The following is a 16,529-nucleotide window of genomic DNA, read 5'->3' on the forward strand; positions in this document are numbered from 1 at the left end:
GATTTTGCTCATACTTTTATCAATAAAATTATTTTGTCAGTGAAGGTTTTTAATTATTAACTATTTGATTTTTCGTTATTTCAATTTTTAAAAAGTAGGTTTTGGGTTAACTCAATCTATGGGCATCATTCTACAACAATGGTGTACTCTAAGGGTAGAAAAAAAAAATAATAGAAACTCACACCCTTCTTTCAATTTTTCTTTTTTATTAGACAGCTGAAGATGTGTAAGCAATATTACTTACAGATTCCTTCTTTTTTCTTCTCTTGGTTAAATATGTCGTTAGGCTCCCTCTATTTTCTGAAATATACAATAGCTTTCTTTTTCTTTCTTTTCCCTTTTCTCTCTCTTTCTCTCTCTCTCCTATAAAAAAAAGGAAAAAAATAATAACAGAGAAGGAAGAGCTTTTTTTTTCCTTTTTTTTTTTGAAAAAAAAAGAAAACCTCACCGAGTCAGTACGTTGAAAGGTCTTCTCCTATCCACTTAGCAGAAAGAACTTTACAACAACATTAATTATTTTGTATTTATTACAATTATATTTCTTTATAAAAGACTTTAACATTAAAACAAACTATTTCAATGTAAGTGTGAATCATCTCATCTCATCAACCATCTTGATTCAACTCATCACACAAAGACCCAAGTAAATATTATTGATTTATTTGTAACTATGTTTTCATTTGAATGTGTGGAGTCATCACTTTATCATATATTTGAGATTGTGTGTGCATGTAGAATGATTAGTATCTATGTATATAGGTAAAATTTTAGGAGCCCGCATCCATCCCTTGCTGGAAGAAAAGTGTATTATATGGTCTCCAAAATTACGTTTTCTGATCCTTACTACTTAATCTCTTTAGTTGTATTTAAAGAAACGATATTATATTAATTATCATGACTTGCGAATACATCATTTTGTAGGTCGTGTTCTGTGTCTTTACAGCTAAATAAGTGTTAGTTTATGGTTATGACATAAAGTTGTATTTGTATTAGTTGTAACTTTTTGTGAGACATTACCATAATTAACGTTAAATGAATAGCATATGGAATTCTGGCTATAAATTGTCATGGCCGTCCATAATATTATTCATGTTATGCCATAAAATATCTTAATATAATAGCTGTTGCCTCTTTTTAAAAATTGCATTATATCATTGATCAAATTTCATTATTTTCCTTTTCACATTTTAACGTAAACATAGTGTGTGCCGAAGAAAAACATGAAGTGAAATCGGCAAGTCCGTCAAAAACGGCATCAAATAGTTCGTGCAAGTCCGTATGAAATACTGTTATCATACATCAGTGGATTCCTTCTCTTAGTAGCCGTTAGACACTCCAAATTTAGAGCTTAAATGGTACAAGTATGTGACTTCAAAATGTCCAAACGCCATAATCAAGGGATTCCTTGTCAAAGGTTTACAGGAGTCACATTAAAAAAGGAGCAAAACTCCTTGAACTCTACTTCCATTGTAATAGCATGAACTAAATTTCACTTTATGTTTTTGCTTCCGCACCCTGTATATTAAAATTGGTAAAATATCATAAATAATATGCATGCATATTATTTGAATGACATAAACCCAAAAATTGAACAGGCATACCAAATTATACGTAAAAAGTTTGTGTATGACACTTATTCATTTCCATTTTAAATTATTTTTATGATTATGACAATTTTCAGGATTGGGATACAGAAAAATTAACAAAAAAGTTGGAGAGAAGAGCAAAAAAGTTTTTCTTTTTATCTTCAAATCCATGACATGTTTTAAAAATAAATTATATATAAAAGTATATAATTAGAAAGGGTTTTAAACAATACTTTCTTTTTTTTTTAAGTGTTGAAAGAAAGAGGCTTGTTTTTATTTATTTATGTAAGCTTCGTGTAGTCATTTTGGGAATTTTTTTAGGGACATAATTTGAAAAACTTTTTAAATTCATTTTGTTTAAGAAAGTCGGAAATTCCTTTCTTTTAAAAAAGTAAGAGGTTTTTGAGAAGAAAAATTAATAGTTTATTTGATGTACATAATAAAAAGATTTTGGAAGCAATTATTTGACTTATATATTCTCAAGTTTTTTTCTTTTGAAAGTTTCCCTATATAAAGAATAGAACATGAACACTGAGTAATCTAAAAAAAAACCTATCTAACCCACAAGATGGCCCAGAAATCCTGAGTCTAATAAAAATGTTCATATCCTAATTGATATAAAAAACTTATTGTTGACATGTTTAATGAGCTATTATATACATGTTATATTTTACATATCGCTGTTTTAGCATAAAGTCTTATTTTTACTCACTTCAAAATTGTTTAAGAAAGGTCAAATCCAGTTTTTTACAATGTAAAAGTTTAGACCATAATTAGTCTACATATTATTACAATAATAAAAACCATTATAAAAAAGAGGAATCAAATAATTATTTTCAAATATTGTTCAGAATAAGCTGAATATGAACCTAGAATTGGTAACTCAATTTTTGAAATTTGATCAGTAATAACACTTATATTTTTAAATAAATATTGATACAAAAAGAAAGAAGACAGCAACCATTTTTTCTGCTACTCTCTCAAACGTTTACTTTTCTTTAAGATAAACACATTCTAACAAAAAACAATCCAAAGGTCATCAAATTAAAAAAAAAATTAACGCAACATAAAATAAATCAATGTTACCATATTTTTATAACAGTTATTTGGACTATCAAAAAAACTCTATGTTGGATCATTTAATGGCAACAACGTTCAGGAAATTTTGAAAAATGTAATGATTCATTTAAAAAACAAATTTAATAAATTTTTTCAAAACATTAAATCAATTTTAACCTTGGCTCAAAAAATTAATAAATAGTAATCGTAATAAAGTCAAAGACCTCCTTTAATCTTCTTCGCCTTTATTGTGCAAAATGATGTTAAAAAAATTATGTATTCATTTATATGCATACATATATATATATAAGATGGTTTATAATATTTAAAAAGTATGCATAAATATGCAAATAAGCTATCGGTATTTACATATTATAATGGGTAAAGAAATGGTCAATAAAAATTCCTAGTTTTTTTTAAAGGGTTAATTCAATAGTGAGATATTTATATTTAGTCCTTTTCTTATTGTTTTACATTAATATTTTATATTTATAAAAATTGATATTCAGTATGATAGAATAATGTTCCTTATACCTACTTATGTATATACAGGATAGGGCAGCAAAACGTGGACCGTTAATTAATGTTTATTTTCTGTTTACTATGGAAAGGTTTATTAATTATTTTTGATATTTTGCTTCCACCGTCCTTTTTACATCAACAAACTAGACTAATCATTTAGTCATTTCATTATCATGAGCGAGCAACAAGCAAAAAGGCAGCGTATCTCAGATCTCCTAAAGGCTGGAGTTGATGTGATGAAGATTACCGACATTGTTAAGTGTTCTAGGATCCCAGTTTTCAAGTTGTCCAAGATGAAAAACAATGAAGAAGACCTCTCCAGGATGTTAGAAAGTCGAGGGCATAATTTAAAGAGGGATACGAAGTTCTTGTTTAATTTGGAGAAGAATATAAAGGAGGATACCACTGAGTAAATGGATCACCTCACTAAAAACTTCCCCTCTGGCTCCTAAGACCATCAAAAGGGCTATAAAACATGACTTGGTATTATTTTCTTTCACAAGGATCCCATACCACCTTCTGACAGAGAGTATGAAATCAAGGAGGATCAAGAGATGCAAGAAGATCTCTCATGGATCAAGGCAAATGGGTCAATTGTGAAAATTTTCTCGGACAAGAAGATTTTCATAATTGATCAATTCTACAACCGTTGGAACGACCGCTGTCTTGCGGATACAAAAGAAGAGGTCCAATGGGGTTATCACACTAAATATTCGGTACAGACAATGGTCCTCGGCTTTGTGGCCTCTGATGGAAAGACGATGCCTCCGTTTATTTTCAAGACTAGACACAAAAATGGTCAGGAAGGCAAATATAAGGTGCTTAGGTTCACAATCCTGCCATGGCTGAAAACTAACTACCCGGAGTGTAACTACGCGAGGACTCAGGACGATGCCCCCTCTCACACGTTTGCCAAGTGCCAAAAGTTATGTGCAGATAACTGGGCTTGATTCTGATCAAAAAATATAGGGCCCCTTTCATCACCAGATTTGAATCCACTGGGCATTTCCTTGAGACAACTTTGAAGAAGGAAAATAATAGAACCTCACACCCAAATGTGGACTCACTGAAGTCCTCCATAGTAGCTTCATGGGAAAAATTGTCAGAGGAGTTTGTCATCAACCCCTGCATGGCCTTCAGACGATATGTAAAGGCTCTGATTGATATGAAAGTTGCCCTATTGAGTGATTATTATTATTATTTTTTTTTTTGCAAAAACCTTGTCTATATGTTTTGTTTACATTATTTTTTGCCCTATAATTGGAAATATAAAATTATTGATGTATTTCTAAATCCATCTCTCGAGTACACGTTTTGCTGCCCTGCCCTGTATATTTCAATAACTTTTGAAAAAATTACAAATCAATTAAAAATCTGTATAATATTTGCATTTTAAATATAGTATAGGAAAAGTAATTACGTCTTGAAGTTGAGTAAATATAATCATATGTATAATCCTTTAACGGTCGTATAAATTAATATTTCATCATAAGTTGTATATATGTATATGTAAGATAAAATCAATAATTGAAATTACGATTATTTTTGCTAAAATTAAGATAACTTTAGATTCCTATTATCAGCATATATATCTAAAATAAAGGTCCTCAAGAAATTATTTCGCAGGCCACACTAAAGACACATTGCCTTTAATGGGACAGTGAATCATTTATATATGATAAAAGTAATTCACATTTGAATATTTTATAATAACTCTAATGACTGGAATTTGCTAGTTAATTCTGAGCTATCTCTTTAAATTTTGCATTCAGACTGGTTGTGGAAATCCTAACAGAGTGAATTTGGTACAATTTTTCACCATTTTATCAAAGAGGAAACATACTTGCTTCCTTAATAAATTTACAGTATGCAAAGTAAAATCGTGGACTTGACTTTAAAAGAATCAGGATTACTTTCGGATGAATATTATAAAGTACTAGGTTAGGTTATTAAAAGTAGGGACTATTTTGTTTGATAGAATACTAATCCTTATTTTGGATACAGTACAAAGTGGTTACCAACTTTCTAACCTTGCTTAGAATGTTGGTAAAAAACTTTCAAAAATCAACAGTTGTCAGCATCGAGCTTGCCACGGAGATCATCAAGGTTGAAAGGTGGTCTTGGAGTCTTGTTTATAATATTTAAAGCATGGTTGCTTCAGGTCAGAGCTTCCAGAGGTTTCCTTACTGCGGTAGACGCCGGACAATCGGGATTATGAAGGACGTGGACTCTGGAATAACCAAAAATCTTGCCAAGTCGATCAGGCTCTCATTCTCAGTGATTGGACTCTGAGGAGTTATGTGAAAGATTTGGGAAGGCTTCTTATTTACATTAACATCGGCAACTGCTTTCAACAACAACCAGGGTCGATAGAACCCGTAAACTGATTTAATTTGGGTGAATCATAATGAATCAGTTAGGCCACCCTGCTGCCAGACTATCTCCCCTTCGATTATGCCATTTAGGGCATAAATCCTCGATGTTCTACTTCTTTTCATTCTTCCAAAATTTTCCAAATTTTTTGCTTATAAAAAGGTCCACAATATTACCTCGCACACTGTAGATATAGGATCAATATATTGGAACACTAAAATCGGTTGTTGGATCAATTTTACTAATACATAATTTAGCGTGGAGTTAATTTGGTTGATTTAAAGGTGTGTGATGTAAAAAAAAAATTATAACCTATCACTGGTAGAAACCATTGGCGGTAATTGATTCATCCCTCCCGAGATTATTTGGTAGTGGATCTCAGTCTTGCCATAAACATACAATTTAGGCTAATTATACCTAACATCAAATTATTTTTTGCTGGCCGTATTTGGCCTGTGGCCCACGTGTTGATAATTATTTATCTACAATTTCTATAGGAGTGATATTAGTTATCTACAAAAAGAGCATATTAAGGATAATAATGATGAAGATATCTTGCTAAATAATATATTTGCAAAATGATAATTAAGCTATAATAATTGATAGTGTTTAATTCAATGGGTGGTGTTATTTTCAGCAAGGATCCTTTAATTTTGATATAAGTTGAATAATATTGTAATTGGCGTCACTTTGGATAAACTGTTTTCCACCAAAGTGAATATCCATTTTCGCTCAAACTTCAAATATCACCCATTACCATCTTTGAGAAACAATTGTGTTTTTTCTTATGTACTAATTATAATTATTAAAAGTACATTGAAATTAAACTAAAGATTCTAGAGAATAGTGTCCTATGGTTTAATTTATTTTTTGGAAAAAAGTGGTGAAATTTTATGTTTTCAAGAACAGTTTTGCCTTTTCTTTTCAAACCAAAATACTTTACATAAACCTCAATTCTAGTATTCCTCTCACTTATATATCTTATTCATATGATACACCTTTCCTATTTTGCATTATCTTGAAAAAGTTGGCAATGAATTTATTTAAAAAAAAGGTTTGTCACTGTGAAATAATCATTACTTAGAACAATATATATAAATATGAGATGGTATTCCATTTAGGAGGGAAAAGTTATTTTTGGGACTGTGATGTGTAGAAGTTGTAACGTGTACAAAAAGATTGTGCAAGTTACAATTTCTACATCTTGTTAGACTTTAAAAGCATTCATAATTACTTATAATTAATTAAAGTATTAATTCTATTTTTATGTATTACCCATATTTGGCAATGAGTATGTATTTAGGCGAAATATAATAATACAGGCTTTTGAATAGTATACTGTACCACGGAGCGCTTCTTAAATAGTAATTTTCATTAAAATAAACAAAAATTGCACCATGGATATATTAACCATTCAAAAAAAATATATATTTATTACATCAACTTACTTTAAAATCTTCCGTTTATATTATTTATCTCATTTTTAGCTAGCATTATGTACAATTTTCTTAGAAAAGGCTTGGTTCTTTAACATAAATACTGTACTTTTGTCATTTTGCTAGAATGTGTTAAGAAAAAACTATCGGCAAAAATCGGTCTTCTATGTCATTATTGGCATACTGAAGATGAAAGCATTTTCGGGTCAAAAAATGGATCATGTACATCTATTTTGTATAATGTCAATATCAAGGATATGGGAGAAAGAATGTGATTTTATTAATTTAGGTGTATTTTATTATAGGAAAAACTATAATCTACCCTCACATATATATTCTTTCAGGTGTCTATGAACAGTTTAAAGTACATGATCTTATATATGATATCTCAAATTATTTTTCTATTTTTTATTAAAATAAAATTATCTGGTGATCTACTTGAATTATAACCAATAAAGGAGGAGAAACTGTTTGGCTTGAACACCTCTTAAACCATCACAATTTTATATTTAAGGGCACAAGGTTATAAGTCATCTGAAAAGGGACAATTTTGATACACAAATTCCATTTCTTCACGTAAGGAATTAGGATCTGAAATTTTACTGGAAAGTATTTTCTAAATGTCTTTATAAATAAAAAAACAAAAAATCTATACCTTCTAATATGGGACACTCTATTGTACAAATCATGCAAATTAATTTTATGTCGAAGCATATATAAATTATTTTTGAAATTTCTTTATTTGCATACATACAAATAAAGAGTTGAATTTGTTTCAGAAGAAGAAATACAGGATTTCAGAAGATTATGAACATAATTTTTAAACATTTTGTTAAAAATATATCTTTTTTGTATCATATATATGTATATAAAAGAATAGATAACAAACACACATCATTTTAGAAAGTTTTTCATTGTTATATTCTATCAATGTTTGATATTTCTTTTGTAAAAATAAAATAAAAGAATCAAGGTTCAGAATATGCTAAAAAAAAATCTGATATGTTCATTGTGATATGATCTTAAGGTGTAAGTTATTTCGTTAACTTTTGTGTTTCAATAAAAGTAAATAAGTACTTTATAATGACATTTTTTACTCTGTATTGCTAAAGTAATTTATTTACTTACTTTTAGATAGAGAAACAAAAAGGTATATACTAAAGCTCATACGATTGCAAATATTTCTCTCATAACATGCCCTTATATCTCTAAAACTAAAATTTTAAATGTATTTGGGTGATCAATTTTCAATTTTTTAGCATCTTTTCTCCCAATCAATGCTTTGATTGTTGATTGGGTGAGTTTGAATCAGCATTTATTAAGCTGTGAATGAAAAATAGGTACATCGTATTGTTAATATAAAGATATTTATTCATATAATTTATTCTGTATTGTATTAATAAACGAAGAAAAAATCAATGATAAAATGTTTGAATTAAAGTAATTATAAATTTCCAAAATCCTATTCAAATGTATGATTTTATTATTTCAATACATCTTTTAAACTAAAGGAAAAAAATTTATAACATTCTTCATTTTTTATTTGATTTACCAGAAAATGTAATGATAATCTTTTTGCATTACAATATAATACAATGATTTTATTTACCATAAGCCTTTTTATTCCATATCAAAAAATTTACAAGAAAACATATATGTAAACAATAAAGTATTTGATTTTATTTATTTTTCATTTTCTCCAAAAATTTTTTTTACCCAAAAATATATATATTAATTAAATAAATACATTTTTGAAAAGTTGCAACATTATCATTCATATATTTTTGATTCTAGATGACCTTAAATATTATATTTGCTTTTTTTTCAGTGAAAATTGAGTATAGGGTTGTAAAAAATCCACCTAAAAAAGTATTTTTATAAATAAAAAGTTTATTATTTAGTCATGTTGAGTATACAAATACAAAAATTAATACATTTCCCAAATGACAAAAAAATCAAAAGAAATATACTAACAGTATTTAATATACCTTATTATAATGGAAAAAGATGCTTTGTAGAAGCGTTTTTAAAATTTGGGACATTTTTAAAGGATCAATGTCTGAGGGAGGACTAAATTGTTCAAGATAAAATTGTGATGGACAAATAAATATAACAAAATGTTCTTTGTTAATAATGTACTTCTTTTATGGAAGAATTCTACTCTCAAGGCTTTTATATAAAATACTCTGTAATGCTCTATCTAAAAGACTCAATTGAATTACATTTTTTCAAGTTTTACTATACAAATATTATGTTTAATTTTACAATGAATCTGGATCTCTAAAAGGATAATCAATTCTGAATAAAAGAAGGTTACATGCATTACAAAAGAAATAAAAAAGCTTGTATATTTGTGAATTGAATTTAGTGAGTGAAATGTAAATAAATAATAATGGATACATGGGTTATTAAATAGGTACATAAAACATTTTAAAGATAGATGTTTTAGTTTATTTTCGACTAGCAGGGATAATAAAAGTCTGTAACGGTTTACTTATATTTGGTATTTATAAAATATAAAAACTATTATTGTGAATAAAAGTAATACATTTTAAGATAAAGATATTAAAATTTTAAATATAAGGTTAAAGTGCAAAGAAAAAATTTAAAAAATATAATAATTTGATAATGTAATTAATATATTGTTAGATATATCGCACAAAAAATGAATGAAATAAAAATTACTTAAAGTCTGTCTCATTACCCTGACCAAAGCATAGAGAATTTGAATTCCTAAGACTATAAATTAGGCTTGAAAATGGCTATACCTGGTATTTGTTCTAATTAGAGAGTCTTCTTTTTGTTGAAAAGGTAAGACGTAGCCTTTGTTTAGTATCCAGGCTAAGAGAGATGTGTTTTTCAAGTTTTTTGATTGGATATTTGTCGTAATCTCCAAATGAAGGAAAAACGACACAAACTTAGCTTTTACCATTTCCAAGGACTTAATCAGGCATTTTGTGGAAGGATTACAGATCTCAGATCTGAACATTAAATCAGAAGAACATAAACTTTATAAAGTTTCACTACGAACGAAAAGTTATGTTTTTTCAAACTAGTTTTATATATTTGATCTTGAAATATATTTAATTCTAGTCTCATATTAAATGTCGGGGTTATTTAAATACTAAATATATATAACACGAGGCAACAAAGTTATATTTAAAAAAAATAGTTTAATATAATTATTTTCCACACTACGTAATTAAGAATCTGTAGTTTACAATTTTCTTAGTGTACTTTTTATTACATTTTTTTGTTACATAGATACTAAAAAAAACCACGAATTGCACAAAAAAATTACCTTACTTTTTGCAAAATTTAATATATCACGTACGAGCAAGATCAAAGAATAATTAGGTCAAAAATTGCTATTGTTATACTTTTGGATAAATCTTGAATTTAGTTGTTTAATGATAATTCCATAAAAAAAAGGTAGTTCAATAGTTCTTAGATATAATTGCATTTACTTTTTTTTTATTCGAAAAGAGGTATAATCATCGTTTCAATTATCAGTTACGTTACTTGGGTATTTGGAAACCCTACTTCAAAAAAAAAAAAAAGTGTATTTTTTCTTATTCCTGAGCTTGTATAAATGTATTTACAATTAAAATAGCAGTAATACTTGACAATACTTGTGGTTATTATGCATTGGCACACAGGTAAAATTTGCTTTTACCAATATAGAAAATAACCACCCAAGAGATTATCTTAGTCACTCCCTATTTTTCATGACCACACTCACATGTACATACTCAATACTTATATGATATCTCCTCAAGAATAGATAAATAGTAATAAAAGCTTCAGAAAACAAAAATAACCCATTAGGTACGTCTGCAAGGGGTAGGCTGGACGGGCTATAGCCCCTCCGAAATTAAGAAATTTTTCCTTTCTACTTGCAAATGTAATATTCGATTTTTTTCAAAAAAATTTTATATATCTGATTTAATTTTTCAAAATTTTCTTTCTTTTTTTCAAAAATATATATAAATATAATCCGACGGATGGCCCTGGAGTACTTTACTCTTAAGAAAGCTGAAATGCTGAGCTTTAACTACACACGCTCGTTTTTTAAAATTAGTAGTCAACTTATATTCTATATAGAGTTGTAGAAAATAAAATTTGACCTGAATGCATTCAAAATTTAATTCATTCTTACATAACTTTCTTATACTACAACTCTATAATAATATTTTAATATAATGAACAGGATCAAGGCTTCATGTCAAACTCCTGCGATATTTCATTATCATGACTACATTCGTAGATCAGATTGTTGTACAAAATTTTATATCTAATGAAAGTAACCGACAAACTTTGCTTTAATAATACAGATGATCATTCTCATTTCTGCGTCTAAATGCTTTAAGAATTTACAACTCCCCATTTAATTCTTCCTTTTTGGCAAAGTAAATACATCGAAAGGATACATTAGGGTATTTCTAATTTGTATCTTGCTTTCATTATATATCCCACCCCCTGTCAAAACAGGAGGCTTATATATCACCATTATCTTCATTAGTACACATGTTAATTCTAACAAAATGTCATAATATAAATAATTAATGTTTTATTTTTTCCATTCTTGTTTATGTGATGAATGTTCTTCTTAAAAAAGACTTTTTTTTTTTTGCAATCCTAGGGTAATAATTTAAATTTATGATAGTTGACGATTATTTATATATGTTGTTTGTTTAAAGTCGTGTGTATATTTGACACCAATTATCCGTTTCTAGATATGATAAGCTTCAAAAGTAACATTACTATCGTTGAAGAAAAAAAAAAGAATTTAAAAAAATATTTTATAATAACTAATTTTGAAGAGTAAAAGTAACTTATTGAGGGAGTAGTACTTTTTTAATACTACAGTGGTTTTAATTCTTTTGATATCAGATGTTTTATTTTCATTCATAAATCTTTTATTGAGGATAAATTTTATACATTGTAACGATTTTTCTTACAGGAGTCAAATGCAGTGAGTGTTACAATTAACCCAATTATACATTATCCTTGATTAATATATTGTATTTCCGCTTCATTAGAATAAAGTATACATGCAGATTGTTATTATATTTAGAAATGTAAAAATAGTGGCTGCTCTAGGGTGTACGATTATGAACCACGTAGTTAGCAGTTACTTATAGAAATTTTGCCCATCAGCACTAAAGGCATAACGTAGTTTTTGCCATCTAGTGAAATAAAAACTACGTTATGAATATTTGTCCAAATATGTTGGCTATACGATATGTTGTTTTTTTTGGTCTAACGAGAGCAAAAAAAAAAGAAAGCATGATATATTAATATAACTGATGAAACATATTATTTTAAAAGGATTTTTTGAGTAAACGTTTGAATTTCAAAAATAAAGGGAAATGATTAATAACATGACTAACTAGAAAGTTAATTTAAAAAAAAATACTCTCACAAAAACTTAGACAACTTTCACATCTCAAATGATAATGTCAAGATTAAAGCCCTGAGCGGGCATGTGTGTGCTGCCACATGTGTGTTTTTTTTAGCTGGTCCTTTAATTTTTAATTGGATGTATAAAGAATCAATTTTCTTTTCCTAAGCAGTTGGCATTATTATTTAATTCCGGAGTAGTAGATATCCTTTTCTACATAGATTCAATTATATTCTAAACCTGTTGGAACGTTCGTATCTGCTCATAAAAGATGGAGTGTAACCCTGATGATTTTTTGCAGAGTTAGAATTGTATGTCCTTGTTGGACTCAGAATAGAATTGGGGATTGATATCATAGTAGTTCTAGCAAATGCCCATGTTTGAATCTTTCCTTCCTCTCTTGTCACAACTGATTTTAGATGAAACGTCATGATCATTATTCTTTTTCTCCTCCAAAAAATTATTTGACAATTCAATTCTTATTTTTTAATTGCTCATTCTGCGATGGAATTTTCATCATTGATTATCAAAAACATTGTTTACTGACGCTGTCTGATTCAACCCATTTGCGGATTTCCTTGTATCTTTTTTTTTTTTTTTTTTGATCAGATGTTTTAATTAATATTTATAATTTATTTCCTCGTGTTGTCTTATTGTTGTCTTTTCAATTTTTAAGTAGTCGCTGGGCTATTTTTAAATAATTGTATGATTGTCTGATAATCACATATAAGTATATAAAGTAAATCTTTCCGATTTATATACAATCAGTGATCTAAAAATCTTATTATATTTCTATATTTTAAAATACATTAAAAGTCAATAGTTAAACACATTGAAAGGTTTATTTCTCTAATTATGGGCGTAGTTCAGTATTAATATTTTATTTATTTAAATATTATTGAGACAAAAACCATTGAAGGTACTTTTTTTATGTAATCTGTAAAAATTGAATCTATTGTACTGAAAAATAAAATGAATAAATCAAAGTTTAATTAAATAAATAAACATTTGATTTTTGTGTCGACTTATGTATGTAAATTATCCAAACAGCATTTACATATACAGTCACAAAATTTACAATATTCTATAAAGAGTCAATAGTTTTAAAGGCCCTTTAAAATGTTTCAAATCCAATAATGCAAATGGGGGCACATATCAACACCAATTTCTTCTGTTTTCAACGTGTATTAATGTTGTTTGTTTCTTTTAAATATTTGCTCATTTGCAAAAAGTCAATAATACTTTAATGAATCGTCTTTTATTTGTAATTGGATAAGAAACTTAATAGTAAAAGTTAATCTTATTAACTACTTTAAGATCGAAATGAACAACATATTTATTTTTAGAAACAGTACTTAATGAATATGATTATTAATAAATCACTGCAATTGAGAGCACAAATAACATAACAAACATTTCTTAGTATAAATTTTTGATCAAATTCTTATCATTTGGAAAAAGAAAATAATTACTTGACGTCTAGGAATTAAATAAATCGTACAATAATAATTATAAATTTTTTTAACATATTTACTTATGATATATTTAAGAGTATTCATAATTTATTTAATTGTTTTTGCCAAAGCCTTTAGTCTTCCAATTTCTAAAAACCATCCAAATTTTTGAAAAAAATTGAGCTTGTCATAATTAATAGCCTAAAAAGGAGATATTATATTAGAATCCAAAGAAGTTGTAGAAAATTAATGATACCCACAAGATATTTCAGTTATTTGGAGTGTTTAGCTACTACCCATGGAAGTAATAAGTGGTTGAAAAAGAAAATATGATTAATATTTAGTATCACTACCAATATAAACAATTTGAATTCAGACTTCTCTGTATCGTTGAAGCCACAACTCATTCATTATAATCCTTCTGTATGCTTCAAAGCCACTTTCTTGGACCAGTTTTAGCGTTCTGTCTATAATTTTCTCATCATGGAGCTATTATTCAAATTCGCTTCATTTCTTTCCCTCAGTTATTACAAAGGTGTCATAAAACAATTGAAGGCATGTTCATTTGCCAGAAAAAATATCGTCCCATAACCAACAATAGGCATTAAGAAGGGGGGCTAGGACTTTTCTTTGTCTACAAAATCTATTTATTTAACATTAAGTTATTGGTCACAACTTACAGGTCTGAAAGGCAAATGTAAATTGTATAATTTGTATTTCTTCCCTCTCGTAGCTACAGTACTCTAAGCATTCCTATAATTTGAACTTGGATGTTCTACATAATTTGGGGAAATGGAATTAAAATACGCTAGTGAGCTGAGTAGATAATATTAACAAGTCCATCCCCTTTTATTAATATGTCTTTAACACTATTAAAGAACAAAGATACAGATAAATTATATCCTTTTTCTTGAATACACAAATCCTTTGAGCGTTCATAGATATAAAAGTGAGCACGTTTTATTAAAACATTTATCGGACCATTAAAGGAATATTATATTTTACCCTTTTTCAGCTTTATATAATTGTAAAAATAAGAAACGGGAAAGAAAGTATTGAAAATGGGAGTTATGAATAACTTTATATAAACATTTCCTTCTTCTATTTTTGAGTCCATCAAATTAGGGCGGTGGGAGAGAAATTAAAAAAATAAGAAAACTCATTAAGGTAATTACAAATGTATATATATATTTGCAATTGTTCGTTATAATGTGAGTGTGCTCTAATATCTCGATAGATATGCATTCCCTAGATTGAATATTAAAAGTTATTGATAATGATAAAAGTTATTAATTTTTCCAATGACGAAATTCCTACATTTATTTGTCTTGATCGACTATTAAAAGTTACACCTACAGTTTATTTTTCGTTCTTGATTCTGTGACCGACGACATATTTTAAGATCAAGACCATCATAAGGAAGTTCTATGGAAATCGAAGCTTATTTTTAAGTCAAATCAGGATAATCGGGTTCAGAAAGAGGAGAAAACTGACTTATTGAATAGGTAGATTATATAAAAACCTTGGAAATTATGTTACAAAGTATCTAAAACAAACGGGGTTAAATGAAGGATTTAGCAAATAGAAAAACCTCTGGAACAGGGTTCTCGAAAGGGAAGGGATAGGGAAGTTTATATTGCAAAATAATATTTATACCTTATGTTTGTCACTAAATGAATAGAATGGTTATCGAGTAACACACATATTGAACTTTTATGGCCTCGTAGCTATAGAAAAGCCACGATGAATATTTGAAACAAACAAAAATATCTCTTGTTATAAATATTTACTATTTTTTACAGTGTTTGATGGGCAATTTATTTTGTACATTTTAAAATACATTTTATATGAAGTACAAAAGTCTTTAATTTGTATACAAAATAAAGACATTAGAAAATAAATTAAATCATCAAAAGAATGGACCTTTTCTAAAAGTTTATATTTATATTGATAAAGTTTATAGTTAGACACAATTGGTTTCTATTAATTTTTTTGCTGTATTAAAAAAATAATTTTTTTTTGTTTTGTATATGTTTAAGAAATGATTGATTCGAGAGATTTTTTTAGAATCTGGAACTGTTTAAATAGTTTACGAAGGTAAAATCTACACAATGATCTGATATTAAAAAAAAAAAAAAAAAGAGAAGACAAATGTCACCCAAAAACGCAATTTAAAAAAAAAGATCAAATAAAGTCTATTTGTTAAGTTGGCTTAATCTTATTTATATAATATATCGAATAGATAATGGAGCTAGTTCATACAAAATTCAATTTGTGACATATTATAGCGCTTGTTAAGATTGTATTGTTAAGATATTATAAAAATAAATAGCAATTTATTAACTATTATCATTGTAGTTAATTATATATTTTATTATTATTATCAATCATATTGATTATAATTTTTTAAATCAGCTTAATCCGTCTGTGGGAGCAGGTATTACATACATATTGAGTTTTAAATCCTAAATATTTTTTAGTTTGTGAGTTTGATTGTTTTAGGACCTCCCAACAATTTTTTTATTTTCTCATGTTTGTTCTTTCAGTCATGAGAAGATAACATCGAAGTATTGAGTAATTACGTGTGAGTGTACGAATTAAAAACAGAGAGTAAGAATTGCTAAGTTATCTTCTACAAATATTAACAAATCAAAGTTTGTCTGTTCATTGATGCCTAATAATTTGTGTAATTATA

The 16,529-nt window shown here is 27.7% G+C and overlaps 1 protein-coding gene across 4 annotated transcripts in view; it reads left to right on the forward strand.

Annotated features, from left to right (window-relative positions):
• Positions 1–437: 437 nt before the first annotated feature.
• Positions 438–16,529, forward strand: part of Tusp (WD40 superfamily protein Tusp) — a 78,915-nt gene continuing 62,823 nt past the window's right edge. For 2 of the 4 annotated variants that reach the window (XM_071886737.1, XM_071886739.1), the window contains exons 1-2: positions 455–643; positions 16,381–16,444. The gene's annotated coding sequence lies outside the window, so the exon portion shown is untranslated. Of the gene's footprint in view, positions 644–16,380; positions 16,445–16,529 lie in introns of all 4 variants that reach the window. The other 2 variants (XM_071886736.1, XM_071886738.1) reach the window with 1 other exon arrangement.

This window comes from Lepeophtheirus salmonis, chromosome 2 (genome assembly GCF_016086655.4).
Source record: "Lepeophtheirus salmonis chromosome 2, UVic_Lsal_1.4, whole genome shotgun sequence".
NCBI lineage: Eukaryota > Metazoa > Arthropoda > Copepoda > Siphonostomatoida > Caligidae > Lepeophtheirus > Lepeophtheirus salmonis.